We start from the raw sequence: 21,955 nt of genomic DNA on the forward strand, positions 1-21,955 counted from the left end.
TAATTAATGCATGTGAGGGCTAGAACGACATAAAATACTCATTTGCTTATCTTTTATCAGAGATAAATAATAATTTAGGGTTAATGTCGTGTCTCTCTCTCTCTCTCTCTCTCTCTCTCTCTCTCTCTCTCTCTCTCTCTCTCTCTCTCTCTCCCCCGGAAACATCACAGACAATTTGCGTTTTAGGTACGGCGTCAGAAAAAAAAGAGAGTTAAATTAAGTATAGCAAGTCACTTGAACGAGTACTTTTCACGGTATATCAAGTGACACTTATATACTTTACAATGCAGGTGTTAAACTTAAATATATTAAATATGTTTGCTGAATAAATAGAATAATGGAGATTAAAAACATTTCGGGCATCCAATTTCTCTTGACACGAAAACAAAACCGAGACGCCATCTCTCTCTCTCTCTCTCTCTCTCTCTCTCTCTCTCTCTCTCTCTCTCTCCTCTCTCTCTCTCTCTCTCTCTCTCCTCTCTCTCTCTCTCTCTCTCTCACATATAAATAAATACGTTTTTGTTAAGAAATATACTGTCATATTTTCATGCGTATTGTTACGCTATCGCCAGCCTAATCTCAATACTACATAAACACTTCAAAACGACTTAATTTACGCAACTTTGTACTTACCATGGACGGATTGTGCGTAGCTCCCCATATTGTAGACGTAGGCAATCCTCTATATCACTTTATTCACAATAAATGAATAAAATCTCAATGCGGAGTTATAGCAGAACAGACCTGTGAATAGAAAAATATATTATGAATGCGCAAGTCGAGAACAGTACGTTTTCTAAATCGAGCGCGATTTACTGACAGGAATATATTTACCTTATTAAATACCGTTTGTTGAGGGGCACTAATATATATACTAGGTAACTTCTTAAGGATCTGTTGACGGAAAATATAAAAAAGCGACAGGATAAGCAGTTGCGCACTGTAGTAATAGATAAGTATTAGTGAGGCGAGCGTCGCTGTAGGACCTCTCAACGGCCCAACCCAATGCGCAGCTGAAGTTTGGCATCGGTCCCCCCAAACAAAGAGAAGACAGCAACATTCGCTGTCCTATTTAGACAGGAGCCCAATTCGCCTGATTAGCTAACCCTAATCCCTGTCAGTTAATAGCACTGACCGCTGGCTGTATTTTCGAGGAAAATCGGCTTCTCTGTCACATGCTATTTCGTAATTGCAACAAATATAGCAATGGCAGCAACACTTACTGCCCGGTGTTGCCAGCTCGTAGGTTCCCTTTTTAACCCCGTCGGATCCCGAAGGCTTCTGCGGGCCATAACGACTCGTAAGTAGGTGTGTTGATTTAACGAAGTATGCAGCAATTAATGAGGCGTAACTATGCATTTGTCTTTTAATTTGAAATCAATTACGACAAGTGTTACATGGCACAAGTGTTACATGGCAATGGCAACGCTGATAATTGCGAATTCAGTGTTGCCATTTCCTGCGATGACATGAGGGGTTATTCCATCGTATCCCCTACCCCAACCCTTTCACGAGGTTGCCAATTCGTTTATTATAAATAAACAAAAGAATTATATATTATTTCTTATAAATTACAAATGATTAAGAGGGTATTATTTTCTAATGGTTGACTTAAATGCTGATACTTTGTTTAAAAATATTAAACGCTTTCTCAAAAACACAAATATTGTATCTGTATTCCATTTAAACGAAATAAATACAATGATTAATAAATAAAATTCTCTTAAAAATTTATAAGAAACAGACTAGCATAGTCGCAGGATAAACTGAATTTACTGAAAGCACACGAGCAAAGGTAGTACATGCTGCAGCAAGTCGGTATAATTGCCTGGGTATTCCCCCCATTCAACCTTAGCCTATGCCCTTATAAGGTCTCATCCTCCAAGGTAAACCAATCGTGGTTATCCTTTTCCATTTCAATAATGGCTATTTACTTGGAGAATGTTATAAAATCCAACACATGCCCTTATGTGTGAATATATATATATATATATATATATATATATATATATATATATATATATATATATATATATATATATATATATATCCAAATAAGCCATATATATTTTTGATACATTAATGTCTGGATTCTCTTAACGACCTCGGGATCAGAGCCCCAGGCGAAATCACAAAGACAAGAGCTTGGCTCCGGCCGGGAATCGAACCCTGGTCGGCAAGCTTGTATAGGAGGTCGTTAAGAGAATCCAGACATTAATGTATCAAAAATATATATGGCTTATTTGAATATGAAAAACACGTAAAATGTGCAAAATTTATCATATATATATATATATATATATATATATATATATATATATATATATATATATATATATATATATATATATATATATATATATATATATATATTATCATTATTGCCCGCTAAACTACAACCATAGTTGGAAAAGCAGGATGCTATAAGCCCAGGGGCTACAACAGGGAAAATATCCTAGTGAGAAAAAGAAACAAAGAAAAAATATTTTAAGAGCAATGTTAAATTAAATATTTCCTATATAAATTATAAAAACTTTAACAAAACAAGAGGAAGAGAAATGAGATAAGATAGTGTGCCCAAGTGTAACCCAAGACAGTAGAAGACCATGGTAAAGAGGCTATGGCACTACCCAATATTAGAGGACAATGGTTTGATTTTGGAGTGTCCTTCTCCAAGATATAATCTTGTAATTTCAATATCTAATTGGACAAGTTTAAATAAAAGATATAAACAACTACATGATTAGGCCTATATAACGGATTTTGAGCGAAGCGAAAAATCTATTTTTGGGTGAGATAGCCATGGCATCCTGATGGAAGGTTCCTTTTTGGTAGCTTCCTTGGGTAAATAACTACTAAGATATTCCCAGAGAATTTAACCACAGGTTATCACAGAATTCTAACTTCTGGAGTGAGTATCCTAAAGGTTTCCCTTTTAAGACATCGTATATCAACAGGGGACGCATGTATTAACGCGCCACATAGCTATCTACACCCCGAACAGAGTTAACCTTCGGTGTGTAAAGGCGTAGAATAGCTGGGAGCCGTTCCACAGCTAATCTCGTCCGTGGCTACTTTTGGTACTCGAGACGTAAACAAACGGGCGCCATTGCTAAATGACGTCACGTCCGTCTTCATCCTGAAGCCAGTTGCTTGCCGATCACCATGATACAGCAGAGCAGGGTGGGACCTAAAAACTGGAGGAAGTAGCAGGGAGGGTCCATCAGGACGCCATGGCTATCTCACCCAAAAATAGATTTTTCGCTTCGCTCAAAATCCGTTTTTTGGGCTCAAGCCATGGCGTCCTGATGGAAGAATACCAGAGAATCAATGTATTGTGGTAGATTTTCCCCTATTGGGTAAGTGCCAAGGGCTTTGAACAATATAGCATAGTAATCTTAATAAAAGAACCGTAGAGAAGAGTCTTCCTGCCCCCCTTGGCAGTGAAGTTCCCACGGGCCATGCCGAGATCAAAGTGGTTATCGAAGGGCTATTCACCTTGTTAGAAGAACCTGAAGAACTTGGAGACGAGACTGAATAGTTGGCATTCGTATCGGAACATTCTGGAAGGCAGACAAGTGGTGGTTGGACACTGTGTGCTGAGAAGGTTAGTTTCGTCTCCAGGGTATGAAGAGTAAGTATTCGTATTGGAATATTACATTGTAATAGTGAATATATAATAAGGGTTAGGACCTTAAAATCTCCATGAACCATAGGGAAGGGGATAATAAAACTATGACAGGCATGTATTTCATAGTAAGTAGGAGCGGATTGAGACGCACAAGTAATAAAATAGGAATTTTATTTCACAATTGCAGAAATTAAATGAATAGCAGCAATAAGTAAAGTTAATTTACAGTAAAATATAATGTACATAGTAATAAAGACTTGCTCTTGAATCTGAAAGGGAATTTCAAATTTATTAGTAGGCACTCGTTCTCGAGGAACGTCAGTCTTTAATTAAAACACATCATGCTTTAGGCATGCGGCACTTGTGTGACGACTATGACATTTCACCTGGGATAAGAACAGTTATAAGAAAGGACTAAGTGTTTTCGACATCACTATGTATCGCTCGAGGGTCAACATAGGCACCCGAAGAGTTAGAGTCCCAAGTAACTCGCTGTTCTATGCAGAGTTAGGTGCAGGTTTCATAACACTACCTGCGGCTACCACAAAATGTTTGACTTCGTGCACTTGTTTCGCATAATGTTTGAAGAAAACACGCGAGGACTTCCAGCCTGTGAAGCTTTTAAGGCTTTCGAAGTCCATACTCTGAAAGAAATTCAGAGACAATGCAACTTTTCTAGGATCGTGACCAGCGGGTGTACTGTCGGGATCCGCTCTGCGAATGAAGTAGGTGATTTTCGCTCTTAGTTGTTTCAGTGACAGGTCGCTGCCCGATGTTTCTCCTTTGAAGAGTTGGCCTCCACCAAAGTTCGAAGTTCTGCGAAGATAGACCTTGAGGCTCTCTACTGGGCATAGAGAGGCATCTTCCTTCAGGGGGCATATTCTCCAGGGGCCCCATCTTTTGGTGGGTAATTCGTTTTTGGCGAGAAACGTCGGATCCGGGGAGAGGGTAATGTCTCCTGAATCAGTAAACAGGATATGACCCTCTTCTCTTGACAATGCCACTATTTCGCTGACTCGGGCTCCTGAGGCAAGAGCAAAGAGAAATATAACTTTCTGAGTCAGATCCTTGAGAGGGCATGAATCATTATCCAAGTTGGAGGCGAAATGGAGCACCTTGTTCAATGACCAGGAGATCGGTTTCGGTGGGGGTGCTGGGCGTAGACGAGCGCATGCTTTCGGCAGTTTATTGAAGATGTCGCTGGACAGATCAATTTGGAAGGCATACAATAGTGGTCTAGTCAAGGCCGATTTGCAAGTCGAAATCGTATTGGCTGCTAATCCCTGTCCATGAAGGTGAATGAAGAAGGACATGCAGAAATCCATTGTGATTTCCTTAGGATTTTTTGTCTTGACGAAAGAGACCATTTTCTTCAAGATGATTCGTATTGCCGTCTTGTGGATTCGGTCTTGTATTCCTCGAGGAAGTCTAGACTTTTCTTCGAGATCCCAAACCTCTTCTTTGCGGCTAGGGAGAGAAAATCATGAGATGAAGGTCCTTGATTTTCGATGATGAAGCGAAGACAGTCGACTTCTGTACTTGTTGGGAGAGAACTGGGCCCGGGAGAGGGATCAGCTTGGGCTGCAGCTCCAGGACCAGGGGGTACCAGTTGCTCCGGGGCCACTTGGGAGCCACTAGGGCCGCTGTCCCTTTGAAGGTTCTCAGCTTGGAGAGGACTTTCAGCAGAAGGTTGGTGGGAGGGAACAGGTAGATCTTGGACCATCTGTTCCAGTCCAGTGACATGGCATCCACTGCTTCTGCCTTGGGGTCCTCGTACGGGGCCACATACCGAGGAAGTTGATTGTTGTCGCTCGTTGCGAAGAGATCGATCTGAAGTTCTGGGACTTGGTGAGAGATGAAGGAGAATGATCTTGCGTCTAGAGACCATTCCGACTCTATCGGGTTTGTCCGAGATAGAGCATCCGCTGTCACGTTGCGGAATCCTTGTAGGTGAACTGCAGACAGGTGCCATTTCTTCTTCTCTGCCAGACGGAAGATTGGAAGAAGCACCTGATTTATCTGGGGCGATCTTGAGCCTTGGCGATTGAGACATCGAACTACCACCGAGTTGTCTAGGGTTAGACGAATATGGATCGAGGGAGGCGGGGAGAGTTTCTTCAGAGTTAGAAGGACCGCCATGGCCTCCAAGATGTTGATGTGAAACGTCTTGAACAGGGGAGACCATGTGCCTTGAGCCTGTTTTTGGTGGGAGTGACCTCCCCAACTCTCCAGCGAAGCGTCCGTGTGGATGTTGAGTGATGGAGGTGGGTGTTGAAGAGGAATGGACCTTTTCAGGGCCTTTGCTTCCGACCACGACTTGAGGAGAAGTCGAAGTCTGTTTGGGAGCCGTCTCTTGAGGTCTCTTCGAGCGATGGATGCAGAACGTCTCCAGACTCCCGCAGCATCCTGTAGCTGTGCACGAAGCACTGGGTTTGTTACTGAGGCGAACTGTAGAGAGCCTAGAACTCGTTCCTGCTGGCATCTTGAGATCCACTTGGATTTCAGTAGTCGCTTGACAGACCCTGCTAATTCCTTCCTTTTCTTCTGGGGAATGGAAAGGCGGTGTGACTGAAGGTTCCATTGGATTCCTAACCATTGGAACTTCTGAGCTGGAGAGAGGCGAGATTTCTTCACGTTTATCTTGAATCCCAGGTGTTCTAGGTACTGGGTGACTTTGCTGCAGGATTTTAAACAATCCTCGGGCGATGGAGCCCAGACTAGCTCATCGTCGAGGTAGGCCATCACCTGGACGTCTCGGAGGCGTAGCTGTTGTACTATGGCGTCCGCCAGCTTTGTGAAGATCCGAGGGGCCACATTGAGGCCGAAGGGCATGGCCCTGAAGGCGTAGCTTTTCCTTTGGAGTCGAAATCCTAGGTAGGAGGAAGCGTGATGGTTCATTGGAACGTGCCAGTAGGCATCCGCCAGGTCTATGGAGACCGTGTAAGAACCTCGAGGCAGAAGGGTCCTTATTTGTTGAAGAGTCAGCATCTTGAACTTGTCGTTCGCTATGAACTTGTTGAGGGGGGATAAGTCCAGAATGACTCTGAGTTTGTCGGAGTCTTTCTTGGGGACACAAAACAGTCTCCCTTGGAACCTGGTGGACTTTACCTACCTTATCACCTTCTTGTTCAAGAGATCTAGGACATATTCTTCCAGAAGGGGGGTTGATTGTTGGAAGAATTGCTGGAAGGTTGGGGGTGGTTGAGTCCAACTCCAGCCTAGACCCTTCTTGACGATGCTGTGTGCCCAGGGATTGAAGGTCCAACGATCTTGGAATTGGCGGAGTCTTCCTCCCACCGGAAGCACTTCATTGCTTCTGATGTCCCGAGGGCTTACTGCCTCGGCCGCTAGCTCCCTTTCCTCCTCTGCCTCTGGAGGGACGGCGAGACGCGTCTCTGCCTGCACCTCTGCTTGAGCCTCTACCTTTGGGACGAAAGGTAGTCGTCTGTTGCTCGAAAGCAGGGGTGAAAACCGGTGACTGTGACAAGACCAGTTGGGTGACCAGCTGAAAGGTCTGCTGTGGCTGAGCTGCCACTTGGGGAGTAGCGGGTCCCGGAAACTGTCGTCTTTGTTGACGTTGCTGGGGTTTCTGTTTGGAGGATTTCCTCTTAAGTTGAGGTCCGTCGTCCTGAGAGGATTTCCTCTTTTTTGACATGCCCCACTTGTGGAGAAGGTTCCAGTTCTCCGTGGCGGCTTTGTCGGTGATCTCCTTCACGAGGTCAGAAGGAAAGAGGTGTTTACCCCAGATGTTGGAGGAAATCAGCCTCCGGGGTTCGTGTTTCACAGTGGCACCTGAGAACACGAATTCTCGACAGGCTCTCCGAGCCTTCATGAAGTGGTACATATCCTTCACCAGGGTTGCCATGTGGGATTTGGCAAGTACCATGTAGTGGTCTGGTACTCTGGTGTCACAAGCCATGATATCGAGTTGGACCTGGTGGGACATGGATGCTGCGAGCCTCTCCTTCGTATCTTGTTCCCGACGAAGGAGGTGATCGTTGAGTTTCGGGAGGTCTTCGTTAAACTGACGTCCGGCGACGTCAGGATCTAGCTTTCCCACCACGAAAGTATGCTGGATATCCTTCCAGTGTCGAGCGTCGGGGGGAGTCACTATGGAGAAGGGTCTGCACTCCTCCAGTGCAGGGCAGGCTTTTCCCTCTTCCACAGCCTTGAGGCACGCAGCGAAGGCCTTTTCCATGAAGGGAAGGACTGCATCGTCGGGTGCGACGTAGGTAGGGTGCTTCTTGCTCAGGGCCGGAAGCTTAGAGCATGTAAAACCCCTACTTTTAAATATATTGGCTAGCATAGCCTGGGCCTTCGCGAGATCGAATACTATCTCCTCCTTGGGTTCGGTCTCTTCTTTAGAGGCAGGTTCAGAACGAAGCCGGACGTAACAGTCCGGGTAGGCCTTGAAGTTTGGGAAGAACTCCACGTCTTCCAGGGGGACCGTGCCGATCTTGTCGCTGACGAAGATCCTGCCGGTCGCGATAACCATATGCTCAGCATACCTCCAGGGGTTGGCGAGTGAGCATGCAGGGAGATCATTAACCGAGATCTTCTTCGGTTCTTTGGATCCTATCATGGACCTGATGAACTCCTGATTTTCTTTCAGCCTGTCGTCCATGATGGCTTTGATCATCCGGAACATCTCTTGGGCGGATGGCATGGGTTCCGGGGTAGCGGAGGTAGACGGGAGAGACACTTCCGTCGGTGTAGGAGTAGGGGCGGTGATGGAAGGAGGAGCGACCTCTTGCTCCGACTCGGCGTATTCCACCTGGTCCTCATCATCTTCCTCACCTTGAGCCATAAGGGTCTTCTCCGTGCCCTCCGAAATATCCGACATGTGTTCGTCGTTCTCGGAATCCAGGTGGCACTCGTGCATGGACTGGGCCATGACTACGTCTGGTTCCACCGTAATTTGGACAGTGGGGATCAAATCTTTGGGCACCACAGAATCAGGGGAGGCCTTTGGGGACAAAAGGGACCTCATTTCTTCAGTGGCCAGGTACGGTCCGGTGGCATTATTCTGGAAGCCACGCACCCACTTGCGTAGCTTATCCCGAGAAGTGTCCCTGACCTCCGCTGAGGGAGGGTTATGGAAGGCATCGACTAGGCGAGCCTGGCAGACCGTACAGTTCAGCGGGTCCCAGAATTTCAAATCCCCTTTCTTGTTAGCACAAGGGGCGTGAGTCCTACAAGCCGTGTGCCCGTAGAAGTGCGGGCGTTTCACAGCGCAGAAGTCGAAGTCACACTTCATCTGCTCCTCCTGTGGAAGAAAGAGAAAATGAGTATGGGGGGAGTCATAAGAATGGCTCTTAAACTAAGTTAATATTAATCATTAATTTTAAGTTGATATAGGGTGTGATGCACAGAGGATTGAGATAGAAAAGAAACATACTCCGTGCATCTCGCCCGGCTGGTTACCGTAAGCTTCATCCTTGGACAATCCGAGGTGACCGAAGGCACAGGATAGAATTCCAGTAGAAGTCCATAGGGCAGATGGAATTCCATGGGAATTGTCAAGGATAAGGTTGGGACTGAGGCCACTCAGTCCCAAATTAGGGGGCTAAAGGATCCCAAAGGGTAACGGCTTCCGGCAACCAGCCGCGCTAAGATACACGCAGCATGCTGGAAATCTGTAAAATGCAAGAAGACAGCATGATTACCGGTAGAACAGTACTAAGATACTGATCCATTTACGTAAACAAGCCATCTGGTTGCAGTGTAGGGCTATCAGTATTAGATGATAGCTAGTAGAAGGGGGTGCAAGTCGTCTTGACGCCTCCGGAAGGTTCCGGCAGACCGCCGGCACGCCGGAGGCCGCTCCAGCAGAGTTTCTGGCATTAAGATAGACAATATAAAAGTCAAGAGTAATACCAGGGTGGCGACCGCCGGCACAGCGGCGGAACGCCGGCAGAGGGAGCGGCGGCTCCGGCAGCCGGAGGTTGCCGGATTGGTGACAGGAACAAGGATGGTTATAGCAGAACCGGACTGCTGGCAGTGGATGCCGGCACTCCGGGGGCCGGCCGGCGGGCGGACGACCAAGCTATGAGGAAGGGGGAGAGCCATCGGCTGGAAGCCGGCGGCAGGCGGCAGTCCCCCGGCGCACGGAGGACTGGCGGCCAAGGGGATATGGAGTGAGTCACCAAGGTAGGAGGTGGGTATCACTGACAGTGGAGGCAGCAAGGGACCGGCACCCGGATAGTGAAAGAGACAGAGGGAGGGATGTAGGGGGTCCGGTCATGGACTCCCAGACATCCCCCCTGAGTGGGTGTACCCATGATAGAGGCTGACTCTATCACCCAGAAGCAGGGGCCGCAGAGGACCGGGAGCTAAGCTAGCCCAAGGGAGGGCTAGGGGACACCCAAAGGGGGGGGGGGTGAGACCCCTGCATACAGAACACATCCAGTGGCTAACCCCATAGGACACTATGAAGGGTATATGTACCAGAGCGGACTGTACACAGAAGCTCAAGGTAGCCCTATCACTCCACCCTAAGGAGGAGTTGTAGGACAGGGGACAGATGGGTATAGACTAACCTAAGTATAGGCTAGGCCATACAAGAGATAGGTGGGGAGGGGAGAAGACAAGGGTCTTCCATGGAAGGGGTTCTGTACCAGAGCGGCCACTAAGGAAGGGAGGACACTCCCTAACCTAAGGTAAGGCAGCCTGACTGAAAACGGTGCATGGGTATAGTTTCAGCAAGGGACAGAATTAACCCCTCCAAAACCTAACCTAGAGCAGGGATGTACGTCCTGAACTAGGAAGGATTGAAGACATATCGCTATCGCAGGAAAGTTGTAGACTTAGTCCTAGCAATAGAGGAAGGACTAGCCGTTCCTCACTCTCAGGCGCAACCCTAAAGGGGGTTCATTCCCTTAGGGAGGACAGAGAGGCGACAAAATACTGTGATAAGAGCTTGATCCCCTTACGTGGTAGGGGGAGCAAGGCTACACAGAGGGAATGCCCAAGGGCAGGGGGATGAAGGAAGCATATAGGGGTCCTACATGTAGGTTAGGTTAGAAAGGCACACTAACTAACCTATCCCCTATATGGTCCCTGAAGGCGAAAACACTTGCATCACAGTCAATAGTATTGTAAAATAATGCCACTATCTTCATAAGTAAGCCTAGGATCACTGATAAAAATCATGCATGAACACTGATATAGGCGCTCTGGCCTGGGGGCTATAGCAGCCAACTGGTATGGGGTCAATCGATGACCGGTAAAAAAGCGTCAAAACACGATATAAAAGTTCCTAGCTAAGAAGACTAAATAAACTAATATTATCGATTAGTAAATAAGGCCGGAAGCGTTGTTGCGGCTAACTAAATAAGGCATGCAGAACAACAACGACGCCATAAAATGGCGGGTCCGGTTGAGGCACAGCTCTGCCACAAAACATCAAATATCTCGAAAAGTAATATTTACTTTACGGTCAGAGCTTAACTAAACAATACTGGAACCTTGTACTCAACTTTCCAGAAGAAGGCGAGGCCGAAGGTAGCGACATGATAAAGATGCAAGACGATAAAGTGAGCACAGGGAAAATCCGTCTAAGTAAGGCGAGCTACTGTACAAAGGATGAAGACGGACGTGACGTCATTTAGCAATGGCGCCCGTTTGTTTACCTCTCGAGTACCAAAAGTAGCCACGGACGAGATTAGCTGTGGAACGGCTCCCAGCTATTCTACGCCTTTACACACCGAAGGTTAACTCTGTTCGGGGTGTAGATAGCTATGTGGCGCGTTAATACATGCGTCCCCTGTTGATATACGATGTCTTAAAAGGGAAACCTTTAGGATACTCACTCCAGAAGTTAGAATTCTGTGATAACCTGTGGTTAAATTCTCTGGGAATATCTTAGTAGTTATTTACCCAAGGAAGCTACCAAAAAGGAACCTTCCATCAGGACGCCATGGCTTGAGCCCAAAAATATATATATATATATATAATATATATATATATATATATATATATATATATATATATATATATATATATATATATATATATATATATATATATGTGTGTGTGTGTTTGTGTGTGTGTGTTTGTGTGTATATATATATATATATATATATATATATATATATATATATATATATATATATATATATATATATATATGTGTGTGTATATATATATATATATATATATATATATATATATATATATATATATATAAATGAAACTTTAAGAGATAACTCAAGTACCCTATGTAGATGGAGATGGTTGAGGCATGCTCTTCACTCTCTCCAAGAAAGATTACTTCACCAAACATTTAACTGAGATCCACCAGGTTCGAGAAGAGTTGGAAGACCCAGCCCGACATGGCTGAGGACCATGAAGCCTGAAGCTTAAGATAGACGCGACTGGCGAAACCTAACTCATGATGATGATGAACATACATATATATATATATATATATATATATATATATATATATAAACATTTTCTTTCAGATATAAAAAATTTTGGCTCAAACAATAATAGAGATTTCTTTTAGTTAATTAATCAATCTTATAATATATCTATTTAATTAATTAGTCACGATAACTTATATTTGATACTTGGGAAACAAAGCATAGACGGTTTAAAGACTACTCATGAATGGTTCAATACTACACAGTATTCTAGATGTTTTATTCCAGCTATGACCAGGCTGTGGAATGATCTTCCTATTCAGGTTGAATCATTTACTTCACGCTTCATAGTCATCAGCCATGTAGGTCTGGGTCTTCTAACACTTCTAGTGCCTTGTGGAGCCCGTTTATTAATTACATATCTTGTAGTTAATTTAGTTATTTCCTCACTGGACTGTTTTTATAGTATCCTGCTATAAGCCCAAGGGCTTATAAACATTTATGATCGACCCTTAAACCAAAAACATAAAGAACAGATTTCTGTATTACTACTCCTACTACTACTACTACTAGCTGAGCTACAACACTAGTTAGAAAAGCAGGATGTTATAAGCCCAAGAGCTCCAACAGGGAAAAATAGCCCAGTGAAGAAAACAAATAAGGAAATAAATAAATTATATATGAGGAATAATGCATAAAGAATATAGAATATCTTAATAAGTGAGCTGAAAAACAATGAAAAGTGACATCAGAACAATACACTATCTTTTAGGTCTAATGTATACCGAAAATCACATTGACCTAAAATACCTATGCTAAGAACTGAGTTTAAAAACAATAAAAACGTGATATCAGAACAATGTACTAAAATGTAGGCCTACTGTATACCAACATCCACACAGGCCTAAAAAGCCCATGTTAAGAACTGAGTTGAAGGGATAAAAACGTGATATCAGACCAATATACTAAAATTTAGGCCTACTCTATACCGAAATCGATATAGGCCTAAAAAGCATGTGCTAAAACAATTAATGGTAATTAGCCATTGCAATTGCAAACAAGCAAAAAGAGAGTAAAACCAATTGTAAGGAGACATTATATTGTTTACTTGAAAAAGAAATAAAGAACGAAGTCAAAAGCCAATAAGAACAGGAGATTCACAGTATCGGAGTGAAATACAGAGATGCCACATGTTCATGGCAATAACTAACCATAAAATATAGAGATGTGGCACAAACTAAAAATCAAACTCTCACAATACTTTTAATAAAAATCTATTTAAGAATGATATAGTTTTCTATCAGCAACTCTCAAAGAAAATTACGATAAATTTGGCACAAGATGGTGTCAGGCTTAAACCCAGATTGATCCTAGACTCATTCGCTCCTAAGTGCGGCTTCTAATCTCTCTCTCTCTCTCTCTCTCTCTCTCTCTCTCTCTCTCTCTCACACACACACACACAAAAGCACAAACGCACAAACGCACAAACTCTTTATGTTAGTATCACTAACCTGTATAAATGACAGTACATTGTAGAATTTGAATCTAACTATATCGACCTAATTATTATTATTATTATTATTATTATTATTATTATTATTATTATTATTATTATTATTATTATTAGCTAAGACTTTAGAATATATTTTGTAATAAATAGTATCAGGTCTGTATTGAAGTAGTTTTTTTTCATGTATTCAAATGTATTCAAATTTAATACTGCATATCTTACTGAAACTAAAATATCCAAGTAAAAGAAAGACGAGAAAGTAAATTTATGTTAAAAAATCTACAGTATTACCCCTTTGTGGTAAATACAATAGTGTGGACTATGCTGAGAGAAGAAGAAGAAGAAGAAGACAACAACAACAACAACAACAACAACTACTACTACAACAACAACAAAGGCTTTTACAATGGTTTCTGAAGTATCTGAACTTTTCAGGAATTTTCAGAAGAGAAAAGTTCCACAAAATTTATGTTTGAAAATCCATTGTGGTAAATATAAACAATATTCTGGACTATGCTAAGAGAAGAAGAAGATCAACAACAACAACAAACAACAAACAACAACAACAAAAAAAATGTTTTTTTAATGGTTTCTGAAGGATTTGACCTTTTCAGGACTTACTTGTCAAAAGAGAACAGTTCCACAAAATTTATGTTTGAAAATCCATTGTGGTAAATATAAAAAATATTCTGGACTATGCTCAGGGAAGAAGAAGAAGAAGATCAACAACAACAACAACAACAACAACAAATGCTTTTTTAATGGTTTCTGAAGTATTTGACCTTTTCAGGACTAACTTGTAAGAAGAGAAAAATTCCACAAAATTTATGTTTGAAAATCTATTCGGGTAAATATAAACGATATTCTGGACTATGCTGAGAGAAGAAGAAGAAGAAGAAGAACAACAACAACAACAACAAAAACAACTAGCCTCTTGCTTCAGGGTACCCTCTGGCACACTATTCTATCTTATTTCTCTTCCTCTTGTTTTGTTAATGTTTTTATAGTTTATATAGGAGATATCTATTTTAATGTTACTGTTCTTAAAATATTTCATTTTTCCTTGTTTCCTTTCCTCACTGGGCTATTTTCCCTGTTGGAGCCCCTGGGCTTATAGCATTCTGTTTTTCCAGACTAGGGTTGTAGCTTAATAATAATAATAATAATAATAATAATAATAATAATAATAATAATAACGATGGCTTTTTCAATGGTTTAACAAACAAGAATCGGTCATTTGACAACAAACAAAATGACCCTTAATTTTGTGACGCCAGAGAATATACAATTAACCCATTCATTAACTAATGAAATGAAAATTAATATTAATTTGACCGCATCTTTGATAGTCTTCATTATGCAAAACAAACATTTCTCTCTCTCTCTCTCTCTCTCTCTCTCTCTCTCTCTCTCTCTCTCTCTCTCTCTCTCTCTCGTGTGGTTAAACACCACAGTGTCGCATTTCGTGGTACTGGGTATAAAGAGAATGGGGTATCATTGCCCGTGGGACATTTATAACACACACACACACACACACACACACACACACACACACACATATATATATATATATATATATATATATATATATATGTATATATATATATATATATATATATATATATATATATATATATATATATATATATATATATATACACTGTATATACTGTCTATTTAGATATGTATATTAGATCTGATATTTATATCAACAATATTTAAGATTATTTTGACATTTGCATACATAAAGCTATATTCTTATGTAAGCAATGTCGATAAATAATATGCGGATAATACTTATTAACTTAATCAATGACTAAATATAAATTTAAATATAAATATAAATATAAAGTCATGTATTTATTTACTCTTTTGTGAGCAACTTTACAAAAAAACTGTGAAACCGATTTTGACCAAACTCGGTATTAATGTTGGGAATGACCCAAGGATGAATCTGTCACCTTTTCGATATAGTACATCGAAGTACAAGTACGCAACAGTACTTTGAAAATCAGCGCGATGTTAAGTAAATGGCAAATATTTTATTAGTTTACTTTTTGTTTGTGAAAATTAGTCTGGATTATTCTTTACAGATTCTTCTCTGTCCTCATACACCTGACAACACTGAGATTACCAAACAATTCTTCTTCGCCCAACTGGTTAACTATTGTAATGTAATTGTTCAGTGGCTACTTTCCTCTAGGTAAGGGTAGAGGAGACTCTTTAGTTATGGTAAGCTGCTCTTCTAGGAGAAGGACACTCCGAAATCAAACCATTGTTCTCTAGTCTTGGGCAGTGTTATAGCCTCTGTATCATGGCCTTCCACTGTCTTGGGTTAGAGTTCTCTTGCTTGAGGGTACACTCGGGCACACTATTCTATCTAATTTCTCTTCCTCTTGTTTTGTTGAAGTTTTCGTGGTTTATATTAGAAAATATTTATTACTATGTTGTTACTATTCTTAAAATATTTTATTTTTCCTTGTTTCCTTTCCTCACTGGGTTATTTTTCCTGTTGGGGCCCCTGGGCTTAGAGCATCCTGCTTTTCCAATTAGGGTTGTAGCTTAATAATAATAATAATAATAATAATAATAATAATAATAATAATAATAATAATACGCAAAAACTACTGAACCAATTTCAACAAAATTTGGTGGACATTTGGTGTATGGACCAAGGACAAATTTATTAAAATTTGAAAAAAATACATTGTAGTACAAGTATGCACTGGAGTTAAGAGCAAAATAAGACTGCTTGGTTACCTCACCAACGAAGTTGGAAGGAGGTTATGTTTTCGCCCATGTTTGTGCGCTTGTGTGTGTGTTTGTAAACAGCTTCCTGGCCACAATTTTAATCGTAGAGTAATGAAATTTGCAGAGATAAACTGTTATGTAAAAAGCTGGAAATTATTAATTTTTGGAAAGTCAAGGTCAAAGGTCAAAGTCAGGTCAAGCAAATTGTCCAATTCACGTAATCAGCCAAATAAGTTTAAACATCGTTGTCACAGAGACTTCCAACTTGGTTCATATTTGAGTGTATGAAAATACACGCCAATTAATACAAGTTAAGGTCAAAGGTCAAAGGTCGAGAAGTAAGCTGCCGCGGCGGAGGTCTGCGTTCTACTGAGTGCCCGTCTAGTTTTCTGTGCCTTCGCTTATATTTAATTTCTTTTACAGATCTCACTTCTATTCTTCCTATTCATAGTTTTATTCAACTTCTCGGTTATTCAAAGTATGCCTTTTCTAATTACCCCTGTGTCAGAAGCCAACTGTACAGTATGTCAGCAACATTACTCCTGTGTCAGAAGTCAGCTGTACAATATGTCAGCAACATTAGCCCTGTGTCAGAGGCCAACTCTACAGTATGTCAGCAACATTACTCCTGTGTCAGAGGTCAGTTGTACAATATGTCAGCAACATTGGCGCTGTGTCAGAGGTCACCTCTACAGTATGTCAGCAACATTGCCTCTGTGTCAGAGGTCAGTTGTACAATATGTCAGCAACATTGGCCCTGTGTCAGAGGTCACCTCTACAGTATGTCAGCAACATTGCCTCTGTGTCAGAAGCCATGTATACAGTATGTCACCAACATTGCCCCTGTATCAGAAGCCATCTGTACAGTATGTCTGCAACATTGCCCCTGTGTCAGAGGCCAACAGTACAGTATGTCAGCAACATTGTCCCTGTATCAGAAGCCATCTGTACAGTATGTCAGCAACATTACCCCTGTATCAGAGGTCAACTATTAAGTATGTCAGCAACATTGCCCCTGTATCAGAAGCTAACTGTACAGTATGTAAGCAACATTACCACTGTATCAGAAGCCAACTGTACAGTATGTCAGCAACATTGTCCCTGTATCAGGGGCTACCTGAACCAGTGCAAGATATCAACAAAACAGAAATTGCACTCAGGGACCTCAATAGATTCAGGGGAGTCATTAACCCCACAGTTATAGCTTATAGATAGCAGATGTCAAGGACATACATGAGGTATTGCCTCTTCGGTGCAACAGATGAACCTTGCACGTTTATCATTATAGCTTTTAATCTTATTGCAGTTTTTAAACAAATTAATATTCATGATAAGAGTTACTGCACCATTACAGCCATTAACAGCCATTGTCTGGCCCTCCCTGATCCTATAGTCCATTTCTTTTAGCGATGCATATTTGCACCGACTCGCGGCGGTGCCCTTTTAGCTCCGAAAAGTTTCCTGATCGCTGATTGGTTGGACAAGATAATTCTAACCAATCAGCGATCAGGAAACTTTTCCTAGCTAAAAGAACACCGCCACGAGTCGGTGCAAATATGCATCGCTAAAAGAAATGGACTACAGCTTGGGTGGAAAGGGGGTGGCTTGGGTGCTGATCTTATGTATATATGAACAGTCTCTAGGGCATTGTCCTGCCCCTTACCTCTGAAATTCATGAGTGACCTTTAAACCGACTGGGGTGGGATCTTCCATGCCCTCTTCACTGCAAATTTACTCATTCAATTACTGGAAAGTCTCAAGTTATTTGCGTTATGGTGGCCTATGTGGTAACATCCCTGGCCTGGTGATCGCCAGACTGGGGTTCGTGTCCCGCTCAAACTCGTTAGTCCCTTTGGTCGCTGCAACCTCACCATCTTTGTGAGCTAAGGATGGTGAGTTTGGGGGAGCCTATAGGTCTACAGTATCTTTTGAGGCATGAGCAGCCATTGCTTGACCCACCTTGGTCTTAGCTTGGGTGGATAGGGGCTCAGGCGTTAATCATATATACTGTATTTAAACCTTGTCCATAAGAAGTTGAGGTCCTGACCTATTAACAAACACAATGCTTCGCTTATATTGCCATTATTATTATTATTATTATTATCATTATTATTACTTGCTAAGCTACAACCCTAGTTGGAAAAGCAGGATGCTATAAGCCCATGGGCTCCAACAGGGAAAATAGCCCAGTGAGGAAAGGAAACAAGGAAAAATAAAATATTCTAAGAACAGTAACAACATTAATATAAATATATCCTATATAAACAATAAATCTTTGACAAAACAAGAGGAAGAGAAATTAGATAGAATAGTGTGCCCGAGTGTACCCTCAAGCAAGAGAACTCCAACCCAAGACAGTGGAAGACCAGGGTACAGAGGCTATGGCACTACACAAGACTAGAGAACAATGGTTTAATTTTGGAGTGTCCTTCTCCTAGAAGAGCTGCTTACCATAGCTAAAGAGTTTCTTCTACCCTTCATCTTATATTGCGTTTGATCCAATCTACTCAGTACTACTTTGAACGTGATAATACTTACATGACTTTCAAACCTTTAATAAGAAAGTAACTGAGGCGGTAAATCATTTATATTCGAGACAGTACATCTAAAGATATTTGTTTTGCTTAAATAACAATAGTAAACACAAAATGAGAGAGAGAGAGAGAGAGAGAGAGAGAGAGAGAGAGAGAGAGAGAGAGAGAGAGAGAGAGAGAGAGAGAGAGAGAGGGGGGGGAGAGAGAGAGAGAGTGCGTGTGTGTGTGTGTTACAAGGATTTTGGATGTCTCAAAGACTTTTTAGTCCATCCGTGGAGACTCCATTTGCTCTTGGGTAGAGCGATTCACTTTAAGCATTTAGAAAATCCTTATGATCTTGAGAGAGAGAGAGAGAGAGAGAGAGAGAGAGAGAGAGAGAGAGAGAGAGAGAGAGTGCGTGTGTGTGTGTGTGTTACAAGGATTTTGGATGTCTCAAAGACTTTTTAGTCCATCCGTGGAGACTCCATTTGCTCATGTGTAAAGCGATTCACTTTAAGCATTTAGGGAGTTTTTATGATCTTGAGCAAGACATTGATCTTGAGAGAGAGAGAGAGAGAGAAAGAGAGAGAGAGAGAGAGAGAGAGAGAGAGAGAGAGAGAGAGAGAGAGAGAGAGAGAGAGAGAGAGAGAGAGAGTTGGAAAGTTTCCTCACGGTCATACCCTCAGGTTATTTTTTACGAGTTGTCGTTCATCCCCAGTTTTGGGACCATCTTACAGATTACTATTCAGTACTCATCTCTCTCTCTCTCTCTCTCTCTCTCTCTCTCTCTCTCTCTCTTTCTGGATCATAAGAACTCTCTGAATATTCAAAGTGAATCGCTCTACCTAAGAGCAAATGGAGTCTCCACGGATGAACTAAAACGTCTTTGAGACATCAAAATCCTTGTAACTCTCTCTCTCTCTCTCTCTCTCTCTCTCTCTCTCTCTCTCTCTCTCTCTCTCTCTCTCTCTCTCTCTCCTAATGGTATTTTTTTTCAGCTAGATAACATCTCTGTTGACAATAGGTCCTGTTTTATTATCAAAATTAAAAAGTCCAAATTTGGAGGTATTACACTAAAAAAAATCGCAGAAAATAAAGTAATCTTCATTTTCATCGTTATTCCATCGTATCCAGGGGCTTTCCATCCCTTTAGTGTTTTGAGGATAGCATAAACTTCAAACACACTTAATTCATTCATGGGCACATCAAGGTCTTCATCAGCTTCAGGCACATCAATCAAAATATTCCCTTCATATCTCCTATTCATAACCACACTAAAGTGTTCCATCCAACGTTGTCTTTCTTCATCTTCTCTTGTTATAACAGAGCCATCTCTCTTTTTGATGGGTATATGCTTCTTTAAATTAATAATAATAATAATAATAATAATAATAATAATAATAATAATAATTTTGCTGTGGAGATGATTCTTTATACGAAGCAAACAAATAAGAGCTATAACTTTCAAATCAATCTTCCACGTTTGAAGGGATAAAGGAAAAAAAGGATAGGTAGCAACTGGATAACAAGACATGCCAACACACACACACACACACACACACACACATATATATATATATATATATATATATATATATATATATATATATATATATATATATATATATATATATGCATGTATGTATATACAGTATATATATATATATATATATATATATATATATATATATATATATATATATATATATATATATATATATATATATATATATATATATATATATATATATATATATATATAACGGATTTTGAGCAAAGCGAAAAATCTATTTTTGGGTGAGATGGCCATGTCGTCCTGATGGAAGTTCCTATAGGGTAGCTTCCTAGGGTATATTACAACTACGGCGATATTCCCAGAGAATTTACCCTAAGGTACCAGAATTCTAACTCCTGGAGCGAGTATCCCTCGTGAAAGGGATATTGCGACATATCAGAGGACGTATTCTTGACACGCCACATGGCAATCTGCATCCCGAACAGAGATTTCATCTCGCAGGGGGCGATTGGCAAGAAACGAATTCAGGAAAGAAAAAGGGGGAGCCGCTCCCAAGGCTCCCTATCTTCCGATTCGTATGCGTGCCTGGCGCCAATCCTGGTGCCATCTGTATTCCTTGTAGCGTACACGAGGTGCTACAGATACTGTATGTAGGGAGGGGTCCTACAGCCCTTTCTTAGAAAGGCAAGGGCGGGTCCATCAGGACGACATGGCCATCTCACCCAAAAATAGATTTTTCGCTTCGCTCAAAATCCGTTTTTTGGGCTCAAGCCATGTCGTCCTGATGGAAGTATACCAGAGCATTACTGTATCTGTGGATTCTCAGAACGTGCCGTACTCCCCGGAGGTAATTTTTCCCGGTCGACTAGACCTAGAGACCTAAGATGTTACCGTTATACATCTTTTCATCTAACTATAAACCATGTTAGAGCTTCCTGCCCCCTACAGGGAAGAGTCCTACTAGACTCTGGAAAAGTCTCGAAGAGTACATATACCTATGTATGAATACCAGGCAAGCTAATATAGTGGTCTCGCCCTATATTAAGTAAAGCATAGTTTGTAAAGAACCACTGCGTCAATATGAAATATTGACCAGTAATCCGCACAATACTTGTATTGGACAAAGGTTTATATCCGCATAGGAAGAAACTAATAAAACCGCCCTCATCCCTTTATGGGACGGAGTCCTCCCATTAGGGGACTTCATAAACCAACGCAACATAGCTTGCATAAAAGAACAATTCTATTAGAATTATCCCTGATAAGGTACATAGAATAAATGCTCAATTATACCAATAAATTGACACAGGTGAAAGAGACGCAAGGTTCTCAAGAACAAGTTTATTGACAGACAATAAATAGACAGGTTAACAACAATTATATATATATATATATATATATATATATATATATATATATATATATATATATATATATATATATATATATATATATATATATATATATATATATATATATATATATATAAAGAGAATAACCCAAAACTTTGAGCATAAGTATGATAGTAAACAGAACTTGTTTATCTGAAAGAAAAAACATCCAATGCCACTTTTTTGAGATACCAAGGTATCAAGTCATAAAAGTCTGTATTACAAATCAATCACATTAGCGTTAGAAACACTTGGCACACATGTCTGCACTTATGCT

The 21,955-nt window shown here is 41.1% G+C and overlaps 1 long non-coding RNA gene across 1 annotated transcript; it reads right to left on the reverse strand.

Annotated features, from left to right (window-relative positions):
• Window positions 1–633: 633 nt before the first annotated feature.
• LOC137641946 (uncharacterized) lies at window positions 634–1,217 on the reverse strand. The gene is made up of 2 exons (XR_011044603.1): window positions 835–1,217; window positions 634–744 (listed from the first exon to the last, which is right to left on the reverse strand). It is a non-coding gene; the product is annotated as an uncharacterized lncRNA (long non-coding RNA).
• Between the last annotated feature and the right edge of the window lie 20,738 nt (window positions 1,218–21,955).

Source organism: Palaemon carinicauda, chromosome 6 (assembly GCF_036898095.1).
Source record: "Palaemon carinicauda isolate YSFRI2023 chromosome 6, ASM3689809v2, whole genome shotgun sequence".
Lineage (NCBI taxonomy): Eukaryota > Metazoa > Arthropoda > Malacostraca > Decapoda > Palaemonidae > Palaemon > Palaemon carinicauda.